General features: G+C 33.3%; 1 long non-coding RNA gene and 1 pseudogene across 1 annotated transcript; one reads left to right on the top strand and one right to left on the bottom strand.

Moving 5' to 3' along the window:
- Positions 1-313: 313 nt before the first annotated feature.
- On the bottom strand, positions 314-2,821 carry LOC111097764. The gene is made up of 3 exons (XR_005366026.1): positions 2,025-2,821; positions 1,392-1,474; positions 314-420 (listed from the first exon to the last, which is right to left on the bottom strand). It is a non-coding gene; the product is annotated as an uncharacterized LOC111097764 (long non-coding RNA).
- The window catches only part of LOC111097763, a 65,473-nt pseudogene continuing 43,321 nt past the window's right edge, over positions 2,492-24,643 (top strand).

Consider the following 24,643-nt stretch of genomic DNA (forward strand, 5'->3'; position numbering starts at 1 on the left):
ATTGCTCACTTGAAAATGACTCTTTTTGGTGCTCCACAAAATAAAACTTTATAAATTTAGCACTAAATGTCTTTCTCAGAGGTAAGGCATCCTGTGGAGTCATGCTTTAACAGTTTGATCATTAACCTAGATTAGGCCTTTTAAAATTTTTCATTATAAATTGTAAAACATTAGAAAAGGCTCAAAATTTAGAAACTACTACTTTTCCTTTAATATCAAAGATCACAAATAATACCAACAACTCATTTTCATGGACAGCCAAAAAAAAAAAAAAATCCAAACATGACAAATATATCCAGAAGGATTATATTACCTTCGCAGCTAATATTCTAGAAGAATAAATGTTCAAAGTATTGGTTAGGGACATCTGTTCTTGTAGACATGTTGGTCAACTTTTCTCTGGACTCCATATGATATTTGCTAGTTTGAGAAAAGAAAAATATGAACCACTATTCTAATGCAGTCATACTCATGTTTCAAAATAGTTCAATATTTTATATAACATGTCTGAGTCTTTAAACTGGGCAGAAATGGAGTCAAACATTTTTTTTTTTTTGAGTCAAGCATTTTTTGGCAAAATCTGGACTAGCAGCTAAACACTGCCCTACATGAGGTTTCCTTGCTTCTCTCCAAATAGCACTCTTGGTAGTGTCTCTGGGGCAGATAAAATGCAAAGACCCGAGGCAACATGCTTCTCTCTCTAGACCTAGATAATCCACCCACTTAGTATTATGTCATTAACTTCCAGTTGTTGAAGGTTCCTATACTTCATAACATTTAAGACTCCATATTCTCATCAAACGTTTTTAAAAAGGACAATTTAAAAGAAGGATGTAACTACAGATATAGTGATAAAGGTGATATTATTACATTATCATGTAATATTATTCTGATATATGATTTAATGATAGGCTTTTTTCTTTATATTTTTTATTACTTCCACATTTTCTACATGGGACATGATTTATTGTTATAATCAGGGAAAAAACACACACATGCACAGTGAATAAAAGTAGTCATTTTTTAAAGATTTTATTTATTTATTTGAAAGAGAGAGATAGTGAGGGAGCACAAGTGGGAGGTGGAGAGGAAGCAGGGCTTCTCCCTCATGAGCAAGGAGCCAAAAGCAGGGCTCAATCCCAGGACCCCTGGATCATGACCTGAGCAGAAGGCAGATGCTTAACTGACTGAGCTACCCAGGTGCCCCATAAGTCAGTCTTTAATGTCTAAATTTTGTCTTCAGTCTACCCAGTGCAGCTATGGCATTTGCTCTTGCCTTCATGGGCTTGAGCCATCTGTTGGGTGATCCATCCCTACCCATAACCGTCAGCTCCAGCTCCTGCCATCCTGCTCATCCCTTGCTTTTCAGACAAATCGCTGATTAGACTCACCTGGTTTTTTGGATGTGCTGTGTTACCAACCCCACGTCAACAGTTCCAGAAAAGCTTGGTGCTAACCTTTTACTTGTTTCATTCTTTGAAGGGAAGCCAAGAAAAGGGGTGGTTAGGCTTGGGTAGTTCTATTTCTTGCTAACTCCCATAAGGGGAAGTGGATAGTAGCAAAAAGGAAACATTGTGTAATTCTGTATAGCTGGTAGTGGCTCAGATTGCTTACTTTTTAATGATACTTATCAATTTCTAATACTGGATGGCTACGAATTTACATCCATTTAAGGCTTTAGAAATGCTTGTATGCATTTTATGTGAACTATATCTCAATGAAGCTGAAAGAAAAATATGAAAAAGACCTTATTACTCAAACCATGGGCCGAGGACCAGCCCCCTTACATCAATCCCACACATTTCTCCAGGAAACAACTCCCATTATCTAAATAACATCTATAAATTACCATGATCTTTTAAGATGCAGATAGTGGACCTCACTTGATCCTCAAAAAGTGTTCAATCATTCGCTGTAGTGCAATTTTACTATTTCATGTTTTACCTATTACTTTACGGAGAACTAGAAGTATCAATACCAGATTTCTTAACCTTTGTTACTCAAGAGGAACACAGTGATTTCACCTGGGGACTTGGCAGTAGTGCTGTAGTATCTCAGGTCCCAAACAAAATCTACTGAATCATAATCTGCATTTTTGAAAAGGATCCAGGCAATGAAAATGCACTGCTTTCAGTGCTATGCACTGATACTCATGCTCTTTTAAAAGCAAACACACAAGGGGCTAATAATTCACGAATATGAGTAAAATTGAGTGGCAAGAATTGTATAGTTTAGAAAAAGACCAATCCAGGCATACTGGTTATGCTTCCTTACTAGCCTACTGGTTATTATGACTTTACACTGTAAGTTCTCCAATAACAGGAGTCACCTACTGTGATATTGTGATTTATAATAAGAAATGTATATTTGGTCTTTGTCCCCATTACTGGCACAGAACTCTAAAACCACTGGAATTTCCTAAATGCTGAGAGTGATACAGGTGTCTTTGTTATGTTAATAAGGTGATTTCAGGAAGGCCCTATATTACCTAAGAATGGTCACCAGAGCAACCACCTTGTCATAGAGAGTTAGAATTTTCCTTCCCAATCTCCTGACCTCTGGTGAGAGGAAGAGAAGCTAGAGGTTAAATCATTTGTCAATGGCCAATGAGTTAATCAACCATTTCTATGTAAAACCCAAGCTGATGGGGTTCAGAGAGCTTCAAGGTTTATGTGCTTATGAAGGTGCTGGGACAAAGACACACCTGGAAAGGGCTTGGAAGCTCTGGGCTCTTGCCCCATGCATCTCTTCTATGTGGATGTTTGTAAGTTATATTTTTTATCATAAATCAGTAACTTAGCTACTACACGGGTTTCCTGAGTTCCTAGAGTGGCTCTAGCAAATTTTGTTATTATTTAAGACCTTTATTAATAGGTGCTTAACCTTTCTTGGCTTTAAAAAAAATAAGTTGTAAATTTTTATTACAAATTTAAAATGAGACCCCTAAAAGTTTCAACTTGACCAGACGTGAAACAATTTAAACCTTTAACCTTTAAAGGTATGTTGAGGAACAAACAGGCTTAAAAGAAACAGAAAAAGAACCCCACGTTTGACATTACCAAAAAGAGACATCCTTATGTAAAAATAATAAAAATCCCATGTTGCATAGACAATGCAGATAGTTCTATTCATCTGGTCAGGGGGTAAAAAGCAAGCACTTATGGTCTTCAGCTCCAATTTTTTGTTTTCTTATTGTTGTAATTTCATATTGATTTCTGCCTGTTGCATGACTAAATCAGATGATGGGAGAGATGGTAAGCCTGCATTTACTCAGTCCCCCACTGCTCAGCCTCCCAAAGGGATTGAATTCTCAGCTGGTGGATTGGCTGCTTTTAGCTCTTTGTCATTTTGTGGTTTAGGGTTTTCTGGATGTCTGCACAGATAATTGAAGTTGCAGAGGTACTGACGCTGAAGTGGCTGCTGACCTTGGCCCTCATCCCTTGACTTTTCTTACTTTCTGTACTTCGATCCTCTCTAGGCTGCCTGTGTTGAGGAGGACCCCTGAAGAATTGTGCTCTGTACCCAAATACGTATCCTGTCTGTGACCTACCTTGTTCTCCTGCACCATGGTTGCCAGCTCCTGCCATCACCCCTCCCTTCGCTGGAGGGTTGAAAGGCTGTGGTTCATGCCCATAGGGTCTCCACCCTAGTAAGGTGGGAACTCAGGTGCGGGAGGGCCAGGCTGTTGGGCTTGGCCTTGAGGAGCACTCTTGCAGCTCTCCTCCTTTTCCCACTCGCACTATTCTAGTAATTCTCCTGGGAATTGCGGGGAGGATCCCTGCCACATTGAGAAGTCTATAAATTGGTTACAAGTCTACTGCAAATTTTCTGCCTTGCACTGGAACTCCACCAGTGCCTGTCACATTTGCTGCCTCCGTGCCTTCTTCCTTCAACAACATCAAACTCCACAGTCTTTCCATGCCCTACGCTGTGAAGATACTTCACAGTTTTTATTATATTTAAATTTATTTATCCTTTTATTTTTTTAATTGAGTACGAACAGAACTTTTGAAAATTGATACTGAGATTAATGTCAATAGAAAATAGGTGTAAATAACATGATCAGAAATTTCACAAAAGAAAAAAATGGCCATAAAACACAGAAAAAAGCTTATTATTTTAGTAATAAAAATACGTAGTAAAAGAACAATAATATATTGCCAAGCTATTTAACTTACATAAAATGTTAACCATATTAGACAGTGCTTGCAAGACTGAGAAATAATTATTCCAATGCATTGCTGGTAGAAAGGTAAAAGTTAAAACTCTTTCTGAGGAACAGGTGAGGAACATGCAACAAAAACCTGAAGTATTTGCATACTGTAAATCCAACCTTTCAAATTTACCCTTAGAAAATAATCTGATCTGTGCAATGATGTTCAGCTATCTCTTTCGAAAAACTGTTAACAACATAAATGCCAAGTAGGAGAATTTGGTCAAATAAGCCACGGTATATTGACACATTGTAATATACAAAGATTGAATATGTCGTAGAAGAACATGTAATAACATGAAAGCAATTAAAAATACATTATGTGAAAAAAAGTTTAAAGCAATGTGTGCACTATGATTCTTTCTAGAAAATAATACATATCAATTACATAAAACATTCATGTATGTGTGGATGAAACTAAATTGATAGAAAGTAAGATACAAAGGTAAATATGTGGATGGATAAATCAATTGATCAATTAATGGACAGATAGGGGTATGATAGATCACAAAGACTACAAGAATATTCACCAAAATATCAACAATTTTGGTTAATTCTGAGTGATATATTAATGGGTGCATTTGAAATAGTTGCTGCTATTAGTTATTTTTTAGGTTATTATTTTTTAACCAGGTATTGTTTTTTTGTCATGCAAAAATTATTAAGTTTTCATGTAGTCAAATCTATAGATTTTCCCTTATGATTTTTAAAGTTATTTATAATGCTTAAAACTATTCATCATTTACTTTCAACCAGTGGACTCTATTTTTTATAGTTTTTATAGGTTTCCAGAGATCTCATATTTTTATTTTACATTTCTCTCTTTAACTCATATGGAATTTATATTGATATATGATATGAGGTGAAACTAAATCTAATTTATTTTTTCCAAGTGTTAAGCAATTGTCCCTGAGCCACTTGTTAATAGTGTAACTTTCCCCTACTCATTTGTGATACCAACACAGTAAGTTTTACATATTTGAATCTGTCTTGATTTTCCTTCTTTTCCATTGTTTTGTCAAAATGACACTGTATTGAGTATTGTAGCTTTATAACTTATAAGACAATTGTATTGGCTATTTGCCCCTGTTCATACTGAGAGATAAACATTAGATTTACTATGGCAAATTAAAAAAAGAAAAACTTACTGTGGTTTTATTAGGTAATATCAGTTCTATGAATTATTATGAGAAGAACAGATAACCTTTAATATATTTAATCTTCAGTTGATAAAATTGTGTCTTAGGTCTCAGCAAACTTTTACCATTTTCATTATATAGTTCCCATGTGTTTTTCTTGTTAATGATATATCAAGGTATTTTGCATTTTCATTATATCTTAAATGGGACTTTTCAATATATATTTTTCTAACTTCTTAGAAAGCATGAAAGCAGTTGATTCAAAAATTATTCTAAAAACTTATTTTGAAATCAATTCTGACACACATAATTTGGAAGCAATAAACAAGCTATAGACTTTTCACAGGAACAATCATGAAGTAACCCAGAGTAGAACACAGCAAATAAATAATCAAAAGTATGGTATGACAAATATCTGTACTTAGTAAAAGAAGTAAATAAATATTCTCTCATAGATTTCCTTTCCTTAAAATGAGATGAAAATTTCAAAATAAAATTCAAAATTAATCTTATCAAAAATCATCAGGCAACACCCATATTACGATTCCCACTGAAATATTTAGATTTAAATTTGGATGATGCCATAGTGTCCCAGTTTATAAGAATCACATTTAAAAAGTGCAGTGTACTAAAATAGTTAATTAATTTTCTGGATCACACACTATTAAGAATTATCCAGGCTAGGCTATGGGGTTGGAGTTAGAGAGAAGGCAGGAATGCCCCCCCTCTGTGTAGCATGAATGACAGCAATAGCTCCTAAGGGGAGAGCTTAATTCCCTCGGATTCAACCCTACTATACAACAGATGTGGGGGTTCCTGTGATGCAAATTGCCAGGGAGGATTTAGGCTGGACTAAGAAGATATCCATTATGGAAGAGTAAGATACAAGAATTCTTTAGGGATTTGGGCACAAGCAAATACTCAGAATTACCCCTGGTTGCTGGGATTTTGACACCAGAAAAATCCACACAGTGCATGTTCCATAGAAAACAGTCTGACTTTCTAGAAAACAAAAATTAAATCCAGTGTAAAGATATGTGCATTTGGTTATTTGTTAGGCATACCTAATGATGACCTAAGAACAGGTACTTGGAATGATCTCAATCAGCCCCAAATACAAATACAAAGGCTTTGAAGGAATAACTGAATCTCAGGTTTGAAGAAGTGTTTAAGTATTTAAACCAACTAGTTCACCCACAAAACCCAGAATGTTCACAGAATATGGAATATTGATTAACTAAGAAATGACCCCTAAATTTTCAGACCAAATCACTTTTAAAACAAACTCTTTGCAAAGTGTTCTTTTATTTTCAGTCTAACTGTAGAACAAGCATTATTCTACTGTTACTACAGTGAATTGTATAAAATAACTTACATTGCTTCTGATATTGTTTTATCAACAATTTTTTTTCTTCCAAATATCAAAAAAGATTCCAGTCCCTCATGCTTGACAGTACTTCTATGGAAAAATTTAACAGTCAATATTATGAACTGAACATAGAAATAGGGAAATATGAAATTGATTTGTCAAACTGTTGGTAAAAGATAACCCAAAATACCACAATTCCCTAGCTTCATTATTCAATCTATCACCTGCAAACACACTAACGTCTTTAGCTTCTAAAATAATTTAAAATCCTGATTTTAAATCAGAATGTGTACTTTTATGAGAAAATGTGACATGGAAAAATACTTCCCATTCAACAGGAAACTTATCAATGAACTAAGAGTGAGCTTTCCAAGAAAGTGGATTAATTCATGATTTCAGCAGCAACTATATTTCACTTTGTGGTATCATATTGTTTACTTATGATCTGACAAAACTGAGAAGTTTGTATAGCAATCCTGTCTTCAAATACTGAAATCAGTAAAATAACTCACGAGAGAAAGAATATACTTTAACCAAGGTTTAAAGATCATCTTACAATCATTTTCTGAAATAAGGGTTGACTCCTAAGATATGGTTCTTTAAGAAATGAGAATTTATAGCTATGCAACTCATTAGCATTCAATTTTGATTGCTATATAAACTTCTTAGTAAAAAAATCTTATTTAGCCAAGTAATAATCCTGAACTAGTAACTGAGCTTTAGTGAGAAAAATCAGAGTTCCAGCACATATTGAAATGAAACACTCTTAGATGGAAAAGAATAGAGTGATGGAGATGATGATGATTCTCATTTACACTGGATTTTTAAAGAAGGATTTTCACAAAGTGACCATGTGTCTTTTTAACATCCAGGGAACAAAGCTAGAGATCTGAGAACCGTTACTGTTATAAAAAAAAAAAAAGGTTAAAAAAATCACCAATTCTGACAAATGCTAGTAGGTACTGGATTAAATAAAAGTGGCTTCTTTAATGGGCAATGGTACACTGTTCTCTAAGCTGTCTAATGAGGCAAAGAATAAAAACAGAGCCATTTTAGGAAATGGCAGGGCTGAGTTGTATAGTGATCATTCAGTTGTTGAAGATGTGTAAAAATTTATTGATAAATCTAGTTACTAAAAAATCAGTTTGCTAGTATTTTTAAATATGCAATCCTATTTGTAATACTAAATAGACACCAATAAAACCCAGAATCTTAAGTCAGATATAACCTTTATCAAATATTATAGTCCTACTTCTTAAAAAATAAAGGCAAAAATCAACTATTTAACATGCTCACTCAAGACTCTGGTCTATTTATATGTATATTTGGATTTAAATTCCTTGACCTTATCAAGCCCTAAAAGAAAGCAAGAAATAAAAATATATTCATAGCCCTCAAAAGAGTAAGGTTATAAAGAATATAACAAGTGAAAAAAATTAAAAGCATAATGCATTTGAGTAGATATAGTAATAATAAAGTTGGTAAAACAGAAATAAATTATTACAATTGAAAAAATATTGAAAAGAAATACTCACTATAATGGCTAAAATTAAAAAGACTAACAACACCAAGTGTTGGTGATGGTAGTGAATAATTGGAACTCTAATACATCTCTGACGGAAATGCAAAATAGTTCACCCACTCTGGAAAACATTTAAATATTTTTTTTTAATTCAACACGTGTACCATGTGACTCAGCAATCATACTCCTAGATATTTACCCAAGAGAAACTAAAACTTGGATTCACACATGAAAAAACTATATGCAAATGTTTCCAGCATCTTTATTCATAATCACTCCAATTGGAAAGAGCAAAAAAGTTCATGAGACAGTACATGGATAAACAAATTGTGGAGTATCAACACAGTAGAATACTACTCAGCCATAATACGGAAAAATCTATTAATTCATTCAATAACATGGATGAAATTTAAAAGCATTACCCTAAATGAAAGAAGCTAGACACAAAAGAGCACACTGTATGATTTCATTGATATGAAATTCTGAAAAAGACAAAACTATAGCAAAAGTAAGAAGATTAGAGGTTGCTGAGGATCAGGGAGTGAGTGTAGGGAAACCAATTTCAAAACAGTAGGGAAGTCATTTTTGCAATGATGAAAATGTTCAACATGGTAATTGTGGTACTAGTTACACAATACATACATTTGTCACAACTCATTGAAATATGTACTAATAACAGGTAAGTTTTATTTTATGTAAATAATACCTCAATAAAGCTGATTTTATAAAGGAATGTAAAAAAATATAAATTTTATGTGTAAAATTTCTAATCTGCATCTGCCTTAAAAAGAGGATAACTGATGAAACAATAAAAAAATGAACAATGTGAGATCATAACAACTCTCATAACTATTAATAAATCAAATCAATAAGCCTATGTGATATTGAGGACGAATGGCTAAATGACAGTAACCTGGCTCTATAATGGAGATACTGTTCTTAAGAGTTGCAAAACCTGGGGTCATGGTGCCGTTGTAATGAAAAATGCTATGTCACCTTGAATCCAGCTCAGGAATTACTCTTATTATTTCTCTACCACAGGATGCAAATTGTAAACTCCATCATGGTAGGATGGAAGAAAACACTGATAGAGCCAGAAAAAATAGATATAGGACAAAACACTCAAGTTAGAGAGAGGAAAAAAAAAAAAACCCTACAGAGTCAAGGAAGAGCAAGCATTATTTGGATATAGGACAAAACACTCAAGTTAGAGAGAGGGAAAAAAAACCTACAGAGTCAAGGAAGAGCAAGCATTATTTGGATTAATGGCCTTTGTTTTATGGAGTTTATTGAAAGAAGCACTCTGTGCAGAAATCTATTAAAAAGAAAAGTTATTTGCAATTAATTTTAATTAAACAAAATGAAAAGAGCAAAAATGAAGAACTATTTAAAAAAAAACACACACACACACACAATAAAGATTGTTACAATAAGAAGCAACTTCTTAGCACAAACCAGCAAGGAACAAGAGTGATATGGAACATGGAGCCCAAATGATTAAGCTGATACAAAGATATATCAGCTTCACAACATTTATTATTTTTCTATGGATATGCTTATGCAAATTTATGATAAAAGGCATGTAGTTATTGAAGCATGTGTGTTCAATTATTCTCAAGTAATTTTTTTGTCATCAAATGTAGATTACTGGACTGTACAGACTATATTATGGTGAAGAGTAGGAAAATTTCTTTAAAATCCTAAACCTAAAAAAGCAATATTATGGATCAAATGAGTATTACAGAAGTTGAGGAATAAGAAAGAATCTGATCAGAAGATTTTAGAATAAAAAACTAAAAAATCAATATCATAATGTCATCTCTCTTTGAGTTATGAAAGTTTATAACCAAGTTTTGAAACAGTAGATAAATCAAATGTGCAGAGCCACAAATACTGTGTATTTCCCACATGACTTAGCTTTTAATATCTTATGACTTATAAAATGATTTGTTAAATAGATTATTAGTACATCAGACTGAGAGTCTGAGAATGACTTGCCAGTGGAATGGAGAAGACATATAGATTCAAAGAAATACAGTTGAAGGAGCTAAGAATGAAAAGTTGGGAGTGGAAAACGCATCTATATGATACATAGGAAAATATTTAGCAAATTTCTAGTCCTATCAAATCAGAAATGTTGAACTAATGAAGGGAAATCCTTGAAAACAGTTATTTGCAAGAAAATAAAGCCTAAGATCATCTGTTCTATGAAGACATGGGAAATGTTTTCATCATTCAAAAGATGTGCAAGACACAACACCTTACTCTTAAAACAGGTAAAGCACATATTAAAATTATTTATTAGAATAAAGCCCAGTTCTAACTGCATCTAGGTGAAGAGACAATAGTTCAATTTTAATGATACGCATTTAATACACAGATTTTTCTGTGAACTGAAGGAACTGTAGATCTTTGCTAATATGAATGAAATACTGAACCAAGCACCTCAGTCCTGGGTAGATATACAACCCAAATATGACTGAATAGTAGATGTAGACATTATAGAATATATGTTGTACCCAATGAAAAAACTTAATGGTGAACATGTAAAGAAACAGGTTCAAGTGCTGACAAAATGGCTAATATCAAGAAACCATTACTTAATTTTCAAGAGAATGATCATCGGCAGAATGGAACATTGTACTTCCAAAGGAAAAAACACAGACGGCAGGCCCATCAAAGGAGCTTTCTGTCCCAAACAATCTAATGGAGAAGAACCACAGAAAACATTAGAACACGTCATTTCATCAACTCTGCACGCAAGTGCATGATGTTGCTCCAGGCCTGGAATTAAGTGAAAAATGATCTGCATCCAAAACCAAAGCATTTCTCATCACGTCCATTTGGGATGTGACGACTCATGGCTCCTTCCAAATTTTTCTCCATCTTTTTTTCACTTCTACATCTAGGGTTCCTCCAAGCAAAGTATTTCCCAAGCCACACAGTACACACTATAGGAGAAGCATCTGTTTTCTTTCCTTTACCAACAGCAGCAATACTCATTCCCTTCTCTCTCACATTTTCAGATAGATGCTCTCCATATAAAGCACCATTCATTTTTACAGTATCGTCCAAAGGATTGACGGTATTGTTTCAGAATAACATCCACCTTTTCCCTAGTTCTTATAGAATTTAGAGGAAACAATAATGGGAGGAAATTACAAAACGCTTTGCTCCTGGAACACTGCAAATTTAATTCCTCCACCTATGCATCCCCAACTTCTTCTACTCACATACATTTGTTCTACCTCTACACTCATCAATCTTGCAAATGCAACAGCGGGCACACTCGGCCTTCTTCTAAAAGCAACAAGGAGACTGCCCTTTTTCAAAATTATTCTGTACTGTTCTGTGGCCACAGTAGCACTTTTCACAGTTGGGATTATTCTCCACATTGTTGTATCCAGTCAAAGCCACTCAAGAATTCCTATGGTCCCAGCAGCACTAAAAATACATAACAGCCTCCTTACAATAATGGCTGTGAATCACAGCATTCCTCGGCTGACATAAGTAGTTAAAATAGTAGGAAAAAAAAAAAGTTAAATAAAACTTTTTAAAAAGTTCAAGTAAAAAAAAAAAATGAAAAGGGGGTTGAAAAGGACTCCCCTACCGTCTAACAATATTAAAGTCTGTCTCAAATTTACAAACGTCCTCAGCAACATCAAATGCCGCAGCTTCAAACACACGCGCCAGCTTCAAGCCCGACAGCTTCAAATGCCGCAGCTTCAAACACGCGCGGCAGCTTCAAACGCGCCAGCTTCAAACAGCCTTGGGGCAGCCATCTTGCACACGCTCCAAGGAGCACAACCTTTGGGCTCTTAGGCGGCCACCCCATCCCAGAGGCCACACAGAGGCTTTGTTGGGGGAAAAATGGGAAGAAGAAAAAAAAGAGGAAGAAGAAGAAATATAATTTGCAGACGTTAAATTAGCCCATAGAGGGAGCTCACCTAGCCCCATAATTTCACAGTAATTGGAATCTCCTGTAATTTAAAATGTAGCCCCATCATTTGTCAGAGAGAGCCTCCAGGGGTCAAAGAGTGCATGTCTTACTTCATACCGATCTCTGCATGCCTATAAAATGCAATTCCATTTAGACCCCCCTTGACCGTGTGTTTTGTTATCGCCACAAAAAGATGATGATTCTTGGATACATGTTCTCCAAAACCAGCCCAGAAATTAAAGTGACTCGTCCATGTGTGCTGTTAGGGTGAATCCAACTGAATAAAGACCATAATAAGAATAAAGTTCCTACAATTAGAATTGTCATGGCAATAACCTAAATGTCCCCCATTCACGGTGTTCAGTTTAGAAAGCTACGTGCTCTCTTTCAACCTTGACTAGAGATAGTCTTGTGGCTATCCATTTCTCTCACTGTCTAGAATCCTTAAACCAGCCATGCTGCAATGTGCCTTCAGACAAAAGGATAAAACCGGAAAACGAAAGGATATAATGGCAGAGAGCCTTTTCAATAAAACATGAGAGAAACAAAATTCCAAAATTCTGTGGAAAGAAATATTGAGGAGAAACTACACTCAGAAATAAAGCATCTAAATGAGCAGTTGAGAGTGGAAATATATTACCTGCTCTTGTGAAACAAATTTTGAAAGGAAACAAATTTACATTAGGTAACTCTTAAATATTTAGAAACTTTATATTTATGTAAAACTGAAATGGTTTCTAAAAACATCTAACCTTTGAAGTGATTTCTATCCTAGAGTAAACACAAACTAAGAATGTAAAGACAGCACAAACTGTAGAGCTTAATCAAGAATGTAACATATGTGCATTGTATTCTATTTGGGATAATCTATTAGGTGTTAAGAAAACATATCTACTTCATTTAAATAACTCACAGGCTTCTATGTTATTATTGCTTCTCTGAAATGTACCTGTTGGTTTGGGGTATTATGATTACATTTCCTGCATCCTGTTTAAAATTATATCACTCATAAAATTTGAGGATTTAAGTGATGTTTTGGTATTACAAGATACTATATCAATAACTGTAAAAGGCAAACTGTATATAGGTGGGGAATCATTTGCCTGAAGATGTGAGGCAGAGCTCAATCCCAAATTCTAATAATCACATCTAGTCAAGATTCCATGTTAGGAATAAAAAGTATCTGAATTTTGTCTGAATTTGCCCAACTACTCTGCAATCTTCTCACTGCTTTATGTATTTCCAGCATAGAAATGCCTCACTTTTCTGATATGTCTGAACACCAACTTCCTGATTTCTAGCTCTCATTTCAGACTCAATGAGAAAAACTCTAAAAACCTTGTAGATGTGATTCGTCAATAATGACGCCATAAAAACTCAGGTTTTCTTGCAAGCAAGAAAATCTCAGGGATGCTCACCCTGGTTTGGCAAGTCTTGGGACAAGGGCAGACTCAAAGGACAATGCTTAAGGTTTACGATCTTGAAAAGTAATGGCTATACTTGCCATGGAACTACAAAGACTTATCAACTGCACACTTGTTAAACTCATGAAGGCTGGCTTACAAATTTATCACATATAAGAATCTATGTTCAAGTAGTTAAGGCTACGTATTATAGAAGATAATAATCGATTAATTATCTTAAAGTTACCAGTGATCATGAGCAGGAACAAAGGAACTAAAGCTTACTTGTTGTTACAAAGGATAGCTGGACAGTTTCTGTCACTTGAAAATGAGAAAGTTAGCAATCAAGGGTCTTCTTCCAATGAGGGAAAAAAAAAAAAAAAAACAAAGAAGAAAAAGTAAATGTAGCCTCTTCATTTCTAGCTTCTCATATTAAAAGAGTCACATTCCATTATAAGCCTGAACACCATCCTGACACATACTCTAAAACTAAGCATGTTATGTGATAAACAGGATAAGTGAGCATATTAAAATATAGTAGTTCTGCTATTCATCAATAACAATGATAAAGGGATACAATCAAATTGTAAAAATGAGAAAAGGCAGCACTTCGGTTCACTTTGAACTCTGAGCAAGCTTGGTGTCTGATGGTACATTCTGTACGTGGCTGCTGACTTTTTACCCCAACAAAACAAATAAGACATTTCCAATATTTCTGTAAGTCATAATAGAAACTTAAAAATAAAACTAGTTACCTGGAATGCTTTCAGGGTTACATGATTTTCTACATTTTTTAAAATAACTGAATGTTAATCAGAAACACTATTTGATGACTACATTTCCTTGTTTTAAAATCTTTTTCAAAATATGACTGTCCCTATTACCTATAGAATTTCTGAACACAAGTTACTTGAGACCCCTACAGTCTCCTAGGATCATATATATGATTATAATTACACAAAAGTACCTTACATATAGATGATTAGAAGACTGGGCTGAGTGCATCTGATCTGTAAAACTTATTTTTTCATGAATCTTTGTGTTTCTTGTTATCTTTTTAACCCAAAGTTCAAAAACATTCATGTTTTTTGACAGTTTTGGCTTTTCATGTATATGTGCAAAACACATACTCCTAGTAAGACAGGGAGCTTAGTGATACAGGCTCCTACAAGCCATCTGGTCTGATGTCTAATCAGCTTTCTGATCTTCTGATTTCTAGAGTAGAGAAACTAAAGGTCAAAATTTTTACTATAAAACAGAAAATATATCCAAAAATAGACTTAGTTATCTGCAAATCTGACCTAAGAAGAGCAGAACTTTAAGGTAAAAATTCAATGACCGATGATACATGGAAATTAATATAAAGCAATTGGTTAGTTACTGTGAAATTTTTTACACCATTCCCAGGAATAGTTTTTCCTTACTTAAATACATTTAGCTGACATAGCAAACATATTTGCTATAAATTGTTTATATTTTCAGACTTATTTGTAGGCAAATAATAGTAGGAAAATAAACACAAATTTTTGTGGGATATACCAACCACCAATAAATTGCATTAATATGAAGAAGTTTCCTTACTCTACCACAGGAAAATCCTAAGAGAAGTTTGTGAAGAATTCATTAAGTAAATTATAAAAGACAGTTATGTTTTATATAATTTCTAAGCTAAAGAACCCTGAATATACTTTTAGCCAAAATAAGAAGAAACAATATACTTACATGTTCCCATACTCACATGGGAAAACATGTTTGATAATGAATGGAATGCTTTAATTGGTGGGGGGTACAGTGCATGAATTAATATTAGACTAATTTTTTTTCTTCAAAATATTATGAATCCTAGCCTTTTAAATATAATGCAGCCAAATAATTAATCATCCAAAACTGTCCCTTTTGAAAGCATTAAGGGGCTCTAGTAGTAATTACTCCAGGCCTGGGTAAATCAGGTTGTATGGTTGCCCAGTTTTTATCAGGACAATTTCAACTAGCTGTTCTCTTAAGAGGAGGGATGGCTGACACTGGACACATTTTAGGAAATTGGTTATTTGGAGGCTACTCTGAAAAATGAGACCTAGAGCCAATTTAATGAGCATAAGTTACAATAGATTCTGAAGGTAATAGTTTGAGAACTTGAGCTTCTTCAGATCTATAGGAGCTGCTAGGCTGCTTGTGCATCTAAATATTTTTCAATAACTGTCAGCCCCACTGTAATAAAGTACAAAAGAAAAGTGAAAAGTCAAACATCAGGCATACTATGTGATTTTGTAAGTTCTTACTCATAAAGCAAGAAAGGATTATGCTGACCTATAAAGTACTTCTTTTTGTGTGTCTGACCTATCAATGAGATATTTATGTATATAAATATATACACATATATATTTAAATTTTACATTTTATTTATATTTAATATATTTTAGTGTTATATATTTAACACATATATTTATCATGTTTAAAGTTTCTATTTTAATTCCAGGTAGTTAATAAACAGTGTTATTTTAGTTGTATATTATACATATACATATATACGTATATGTATATTTAAAGCCAATTGATGGGAATATATTTTGTTATAAGTTACTCATGAGTTGAAACACGCCTTTTTGGCTTAACCATTTCAGAACATCTGTGAAATGCAAGCACAAAATGGAAATTGCTTAACAAACTATGCAGTAAGATAGCTACAATTTTGTTTTCCCTTTGTCAAGGGAAAATAAAATAAATTTTCCATCAGTCGCAATGAGAGCTAGAGGGACTGATTATTCAAAATACAGTAGCACCTACATTTCTCCAAATATTCCCCAAGACATAGCATTTGTGCTGAGTATTCAATAATTTCCTCAAGCTGTACACCTGAAAAATATATGTCTCAAGTCTGGTGTTCATAATCTGGTAGACAACCACATGTGTTCACAGCCCATATCTTTGAAACAATTATTCTCTTGGGTATGCAAATGTACTGGGCTTGCAACATGTTTATTCAAAAGAGTAGAAAGAATGTTTCTTATGTGAGCATCTGCAGGTTTCCACTGGAAATCTGCATACAACAATACATTTCCTTATGAATTCATTTTTTTAAATGACAGTTATATATCTTTTTAAGTCTTTACCAAGAGTTAACACAGCTCTATTTGGTTACAATTTTTCATCAAGAAAAGCACATGAAGGAAACAAAATTAAAGTATGTATGTTAGGACCTATTAGCTGCTTTATTGTTTAGATTTTTGCATGCCCCAATAACACAAAAATCCAAACATCTTGGCATTCCTAACTTACCAGCCTTTTCACTATACCCAAGCTATTCTACTGCTGATCTTAGCTTTGACCTCACAATTATTCAGCTATTTTCTCCATTCATTACCAACCTTCTCACTATCCCTGAGCATGATAAATTTAAAACTGCTAAAAACACTTAAAAAAAAAACCCTCAAAATCCCCTATGATAGTAAAATAAAGTACATGTATTGGATATGTAAAGTATACAACAAAGTAGTAAATATATATAATATTAAAAAAGAAAAATATTAAATAATATAAACATAGAAACACTAAAGGTTATTTAATTGGTGTAACAGATATATAAATAATTAAGATATACACAAATAACATAATATCTGACAAAGAATAAAATAACCATTTGTTTCAAATAACCTCATACATATTGACTATGTATTATTACCATACCAAAAAAGTTTTAATAAATTTCTAAAAATACTTATCATAAGGCCATATTTTCTTTCCCCAATACATTAAAAACAAAAATATACGGAACTTCTATTTCCAATAGTAACTTAATTGTTTAGATCAGACCTCCAATGACAAAACTTAAAATGCTAGAGAAAATATTTTAAAATCCCTTTAAATTCATTTAATTGCTGACAAAGAAGTGACAAACTAAAGACAGAAATCTAAGGATGGAGAAGGAAACATAAGGATTTAAGTTGTACACATGAGCAAAAAGCTGCTCTTACCTTGAAGATGTGTGCCAAATTTGCCAAAACATGGTGTGAGCAGAATGGGAAAGTCAGGGCAAAGAGCTTACCCATAGCAGTGAGTCTGAGAGAAGATTCTCTCTAACGTTAATCTGGGACACAAAGGGTTTTGCACCAATGTAAAAGTGATTCGTAAGCAATGTTTTGTAGGTACAAGAAGAAAGATTGAGAGAAAAGAAAGAAAAAGTGAAAAATGTTTGAAAAGATGCAGTCTCTGGCCAGCCTTCTAGTAGATTTGCTGTCTAGAGATGCCTAAGAGCTGCAAGATGTATGCTGGATTAAAAATGCCTTTTATTGGTCACACTCACATGCACTAGTTAGAAGCAAATCTAAATCTTCCCTGGTAGAATGCACTTTCACCCTGGCCTCAAAAGGAATACCTTTTCATAGACAAATGTAGTACACAGGCAAAAGTAACAAAGCACAAAAAGAAATGGGGCCTCTACATGATCTAGATGATCAGCCGGAAATGTAATTACTTCCCAGAACAAAACTCAATCCTTCTCGATGAAAGATAAAATCATTGACACTCCATAATAACATTCATAATGTCAAAATTACAATAAAAAAATTGCTAAATGTGTAAAGAAGCAAAAGGAAATAGCTAACAATAAAAAAAAGTTTTAAGAAGCTTATCCAGAGATGATACAGAGATTAAAGTTTGCAGACAAGAGCTTTAAAATAATTGTGACTAATATGATAAATATAATTGATAAGTGGACAAAATAGATGAAAATAAACACAGAGAATTGCAATCTATAAAAAATAATATGCATCCTAGAACTACAAAATACAATATCAGAAATTAAGGACTCACTGAATGAGTTTAACATCAGACTATACACAACATAAGGTAAGTAAACTAGAAGGCTAGACAGAAGAAAATTTCTCAATTGAATATAGAAAGAAAAAAGGAAGCCATAAGGGAATGCAGGAGGGATTTGGAACACTGTAAGAATGTATAGGTTTTGCTGTCCCAGATGAAGAGGGAAGAATGAGAGGGACAATACTTGAAGAAATAATGGTTAAAAATTAGAATTTATTGAGATGATGAAAGACATCAACCCACATATTCAAGAAACTCAGTGAACTACAGTAAGATAAGGAAAAGGAAAATTATACCTGGGAATATTGTAGTCAAGATGCTGAAAGCCAGATATAAAGAGAATCTCAAAAGGAGTCACAGTGTGAGGTGAGGGGGAGAGTAATGCTGTCTACAGGATGACAATAAAAATGAGAATCTACTTCTCCACATTGGCCATAAGAAACAGATGACAATGAAATGACATTGGTATAGTTTTGGAAAATATAATCCCAACCTAAAATTCTATACTCAGCAAAAATATCTTTCAAAAACAGAAAGGGAATAAAGACATTCCCAGAGAAATGTATTGTCAGTACACCCATACTACAAGAAAAACAAAAGGACTTTCTTTAGAGTGAAGGAAAATGATCCCATATGAAAGAATAGATATGAAGGATTTTTAAAATGTGATAATGAAGTTGTTCCAATACATACATAGAAAATTATTTCTAACTGCTGCAGAAATTTTAGAAATAAAGCAACAAAATTCTAAATAACAAAGTTTGCATAGACCTATGTCTATAAAACCTATAAAGCCAAATCTACTGAAATTTAACAAATAAGAAAAACTTTAGAAGTCATGTGACTCTTAGAGGCATTAAATCAGTAATTAAATACTTATCCACCAAAAAATTCTAAGTTCAGATGTTTTTAACCTCAGAGTATAATTTGTTATTTAGAAAGAATAACACTAAAACTATACAAACTACTTCAAGGAAGGGGGAGAAAAGGTCACAGATTTTAATCACTGGATTAAAAACATATATATGTATGATACTTACATGAGACAAACCTCGGATTTTTAAAAAATGAAAAAGTTAAAGGTAACCATACAGCTTTGATATAAAAGGTAAAAAGATATGCCTGAGTACTAATTAAAATAAAAGTGGTATATCTATAATAGGACCACTAAGACAAAACATTTATGGAAATATATAGGACATTTTACAATGAAATAAGTCAACTCACCAAGAATTTTTAACAATTTTAAACGTATATTCAGCATAAATATTGCTTCCAAATAAAAAATCCACAAATTGATAGATTTCAAATAAGAAATGGAAAAATCTGCAGTAATTGTAGGAGACCTTCTCACATTTTCTTGCCATAACTGAGAGGAACTATCAAGAAAAAAATCAGTAGGAATATGGAATATTTGAACAACATGATGATTATCCAAACTAAATGGACATTTATTTTAAAAGTACCAAAGTACTAAATTATTTTCAAGTACCCATGGAACATTTATCTAAATTGATGATATGATGACCCATTCAACTGACTTGAAACACCATTTAATCAAGGTTAAAACTACAACTTGACACCAGGGGAATTAAGCTAAAATGAATAATAAAAATAAAAATGTAAATATATTTTATGAGCCATAATAGTAATGCTACAAATTAAATTTTGTGGGAAAAAGCTAGGTAGATACTAAAACTTTACATGCATGCACATATTAGAACTTTCTAAAAGCTTCCAAATAAGTTATCTAGCTATTTCAAAAGAACATCTAGTAAAACTAGAATATAAAGATAACAAAACAGTAAAAATAAGAGCTGAAACTATAACATATACAACAAAAATATAATAGGAAAAAAGGTCAGCAAACCTGCGGTGGGCTCAGTAATGGCTCCTAAAGAAAAAATATCCAGGTTCTAATCCTTGCAACCTTTGAGTGTTACCTGTATAGCAAAAGACTGCAGATGTAGCTAAATTTGATTTGGGGAATGGCAGCTTATTCTAGATTTATTATGAGTAGCCCTAAAATGTAATTGCAAGTGTTTCATAAGAAAGAGGCAGACAGCGATCCCTGGGTGGCTCAGCAGTTTAGCACCTGCCTTCAGCCCAGGGCATGATCCTGGAGTCCCGGGATTGAGTCCCACATCAGGCTCCCTGCATGAAGCCTGCTTCTCCTTCTGCATAGGTCTCTCTCTGCCCTGCCCTCCCCATCCCCCCCCCCCCCCCCGCCACCCTCATTCTCTCTCTTATGAATAAATAAATAAAATCTTTAAAAGAAAAAAAAGGAAGAAAGAAAGAGGCAGACAAATAATTGACTACAGTCAGAAAGCAATGAGACAACTGGAGCAAGATGCCATGCTTTGGGCTTTAAACAAAGAGGAAAGGCTACAAGCCAAGGCAAGAAATGCAACTCTAGAAACTAGAAAAGGAAAAAAAAGTTGATTATCCTCTATCCTCTACAACCTCTAGAGGGAGTGCAGTTCTGCTGACACCATGATATCAGCCCTGAGAACTGTTAAGAGAATACAATTATGTTATTCCAAGCCACCAAGTTTGTAGTAATTTTTGACACAGCAACTGGAAATCAATACAAAAGCCAAAAACTGTCTTTTTATGAAAGAAAATATAATTGTAAACCTCAAACAAGATATTTTAAAAAATATTGAGAATAAAAAGAACATTATCACAGATTTTATAGATACTGATATGTGAGATTATGACCAAAATTTGCCACTAAATTTGAAATTTTAGGTAAAATGGAAATTGCTTGAAAGGAACTTGAAAATAAACACAAGGAGAAAGAGCAGATTTCTTTATTACTAAATCTATTAAAGAAATTAAATAAATTTTTAAAACACTTTCTACAGATAAATTTCCAGATCAGATAGCTGGAGTCTTTCAAACTTTTAGAAAATAGCACCAATCTTACACTAAGCCTGCCAGAAAAAAGAAGACAGTTTTTGAAACCAGCTTAATCTTGATGACAAAACCTAATGAAGCTATTAAAAGAAAGTTAAAATAAAGCCCAGTCATTATGAATACTGATACAATAATTTTAAAGAAAATATTTATTTATTTTTAGATTTTTATTTACTTATGAGAGACACAGAGAGAAAGAGGCAGAGACACAGGCAGAGAGAGAAGTAGGCTCCACACAGGGAGCCTGACATGGGACTTGATCCCAGGTCTCCAGGATTACACCCTGGGCTGAAGGCGGCACTAAACTGCTGAGCCACTCGGGCTGCCCAAAGAAAATATTTATTAAATGAAATCTAGCAATATATTAAAAAGAATAATACATCACCAATTGTTCCCTCCCTACCTCCAGGAATGCATGGTTAATTAACTTGAAAAACTACCTGTGCAATTCACCTTATTAACAATATAAAGATGAAAAATCATATTCATATCTCAATAGATACAGGAAAGCATTAGCTAAAATTCAAAAATAAATATTATTAAAGTTAATACACAAATTGTGTAAGGTCCTAGTCAGTGAAATGAGGGATATTAAAAAAACATTGCAATTTGGGGGGAAAACATCATAAAACTACCATTATTCATTAACATGATTATGTTTATGAAAAATCAAAACTATTTCATTTAATAATTATTCACTCATGCAGTTTAACAATGATGAATATTGATGTTATTAGCAATATTAATATAAAATATTACCCATGGTAGTAATTAATATTGATTACTATTTATTATATTAATGATCCAATAAGGGTACTGAATATAGGATCAATATACAGAATTTACTTTTTTCTATGTACCAGTAATGAAAATTAGAAAATAATAAATTTTAAATGATATAAATTAAAATAGCTCCAAAATTCATTTAATACACATAAACTCATTCTACAAACATTAATAGAGTAATTTGTAGAAGTCCTAAAAAATATTTGGCATATAATATTTTAGTAGAAATACAAAGGGCCAGAAGTGATAAGACAATCTAGAAAAATAATTTCCAAAGTCTTATATTTCATGTGAGCAAAACTGATTATAAACCTTGGGTAATGAAAACTATGGTATTACTCCAAGGACAGATACTCAGGCTAACTGAATAAAGTACAGACTAGAATAAATCCATAAATATACCCACATACACACAGTCAGTTGATTTATGAAAATGGCTATACAGTCTGTATACAACTGTACAGTTAAAATATGATATTTTCAATTATTTGTTGTGGGTCAAATGTGCAAATCTTGATTCATATGCCTATTGTGAAAGATAAAATGATAAAACCTCTATAACCTAACACAAGATAGAATGTTGCTGATCTTTTCTACACAGGATACAAAAAGTCCAACTTATAAAGGAAAAGAGAGAGAAATTGAACTGTGTTAAAAATAACAACTTCTTTGCATCTAAAGACACCATGAAGAGAGTAAAAATGCAAGCTATACAAGAGAAGAATATCTGAAATACACTATCTAACAATTCTGAATTCAGAATATATGAGTAATTAATTGGTATATTTGAAAGAAAGAAAAAAGGGAAGGAAGAAAAAAGAATAGAAAACAGAATAAAGAGAAGAGAAGGGAGAGAGAGAGAGAAAGGGAGGGAGAGAGGGAGAAAGGAAGGATGGGAGGGAGGAAGGAAGGATGGCAGAGAAAATGGGCAAGTAGCTTGAACAGGCACTTCTCAAATGAAAACACCAAGATTTGAAAACAACTTCATTATTTGAGAAAAGTCTATTAGTACCACAATGAGATATCACTACGCACTCTTCAGAATGGTTATAATTAGGAAACACTGATAATTCAGTGATGGTGAGTATAGAAACAACTGGCACTCTCACACTCTGCTAATGGCACAGCCCATTGGCACAACATCAGAAAATAGACAGTATCTACTAAAGGTGGATATGCACACCAAATTATCCAAAAGTTCCACTTCCAAGTATATCAGAAATGTGTATGTATATGCACCAAGAGGCATATATTAGAATATTCATTGCCTCACTGTTGGTTAAAAACTGGAAACAGACAAGTATCCTTCAAGGGCATGCATACACACACACACACACACACACACACACACACACATATATACACAAATATAATAAGCAGCATTGATAATTAATAAATTTTGCTAGATGCAACTATATTGATGAATCTCATGAATATTGAGCAAAATTAGATTTTAAAGAATAGATGTGTCATTTATATAAAATTCAAGTACACAATCTAAAGGGTTAAAGTTACATAATAATAATCTATAGAAATAATCTATAATGCTAAAAGTGGAAGGCAGTTAGAATCGAGGGAGGAGTGCAATGATAAGACGGGGCATGTGGGAAACTTCCAGGGTTGCTGATATCATTTTGTTTTTTGACTATGCAGTGGTTACATGGGTGTTTCCTTTTGTAAGAATTCTTTGAGCCATTAATGATTTGCATGCATATGTTCCACTTCAAAAACACATTTACCTTAAGCAAAAGAAAAAAATATTTCTTCATGATCTCTAATTTGGAAAATGTGAATTCTTATAATGTGCATTACTTTGAATTTACTATTTTATTTATTCATTCAATACATATTTATACAGCATCTGAAAAATCACATTGTTAGAATTTTCCCCTTGTTACTAAATATTCTTTGAAACTTATTTTTAATGACTGCATAATACATCGAAATAAGTATGATTTTATAGTATATTTACTTTTTTTTAACTACTGAGCATTTGCATGGTTTACAATTTTACACTATTATAAATAGCACTGAAATGAATATCTTTGTACTTTAATTTCTGACGATCCATAAAAATATACATTTGCTGGGCCTAAGAGGTATGAATATTTTTTTGCCATATTGTTGTACACAAAATGTGTACTGATTTGCAGTACCATAGACTCTGTAGTTTTTCCATAGAGGCTGCAAAACAGTGATGTTCATGATGTAGAATGCATTTTCTAAATACCTTAATATAAGGATCTCAGAAAAAGGGTAACTGTTACTTCTCACTATGTGACATTAAAATTAGCCCAGATTCCCAACTCTCACCTTGGGGCTACAAAAAATTTTGATGTATATAGTTTGTATCCAGGGGTTCTAGCACAAATAATAAGTGATCCATTCTGTAGAAAGAACATGGATTGTAAGGAAATCCAGACCTATTTTAATTCCAGCCTTGCCACTTGCTCCCCACTTGAGTTGGTAAGTAATTTCAGCTATCTGAGCCTAAGTATCCACCGTGCAAAAGAAGGTAATCATAAACACTACAC

This window comes from Canis lupus, chromosome 10, assembly GCF_011100685.1.
Source record: "Canis lupus familiaris isolate Mischka breed German Shepherd chromosome 10, alternate assembly UU_Cfam_GSD_1.0, whole genome shotgun sequence".
Classification (NCBI taxonomy): domain Eukaryota; kingdom Metazoa; phylum Chordata; class Mammalia; order Carnivora; family Canidae; genus Canis; species Canis lupus.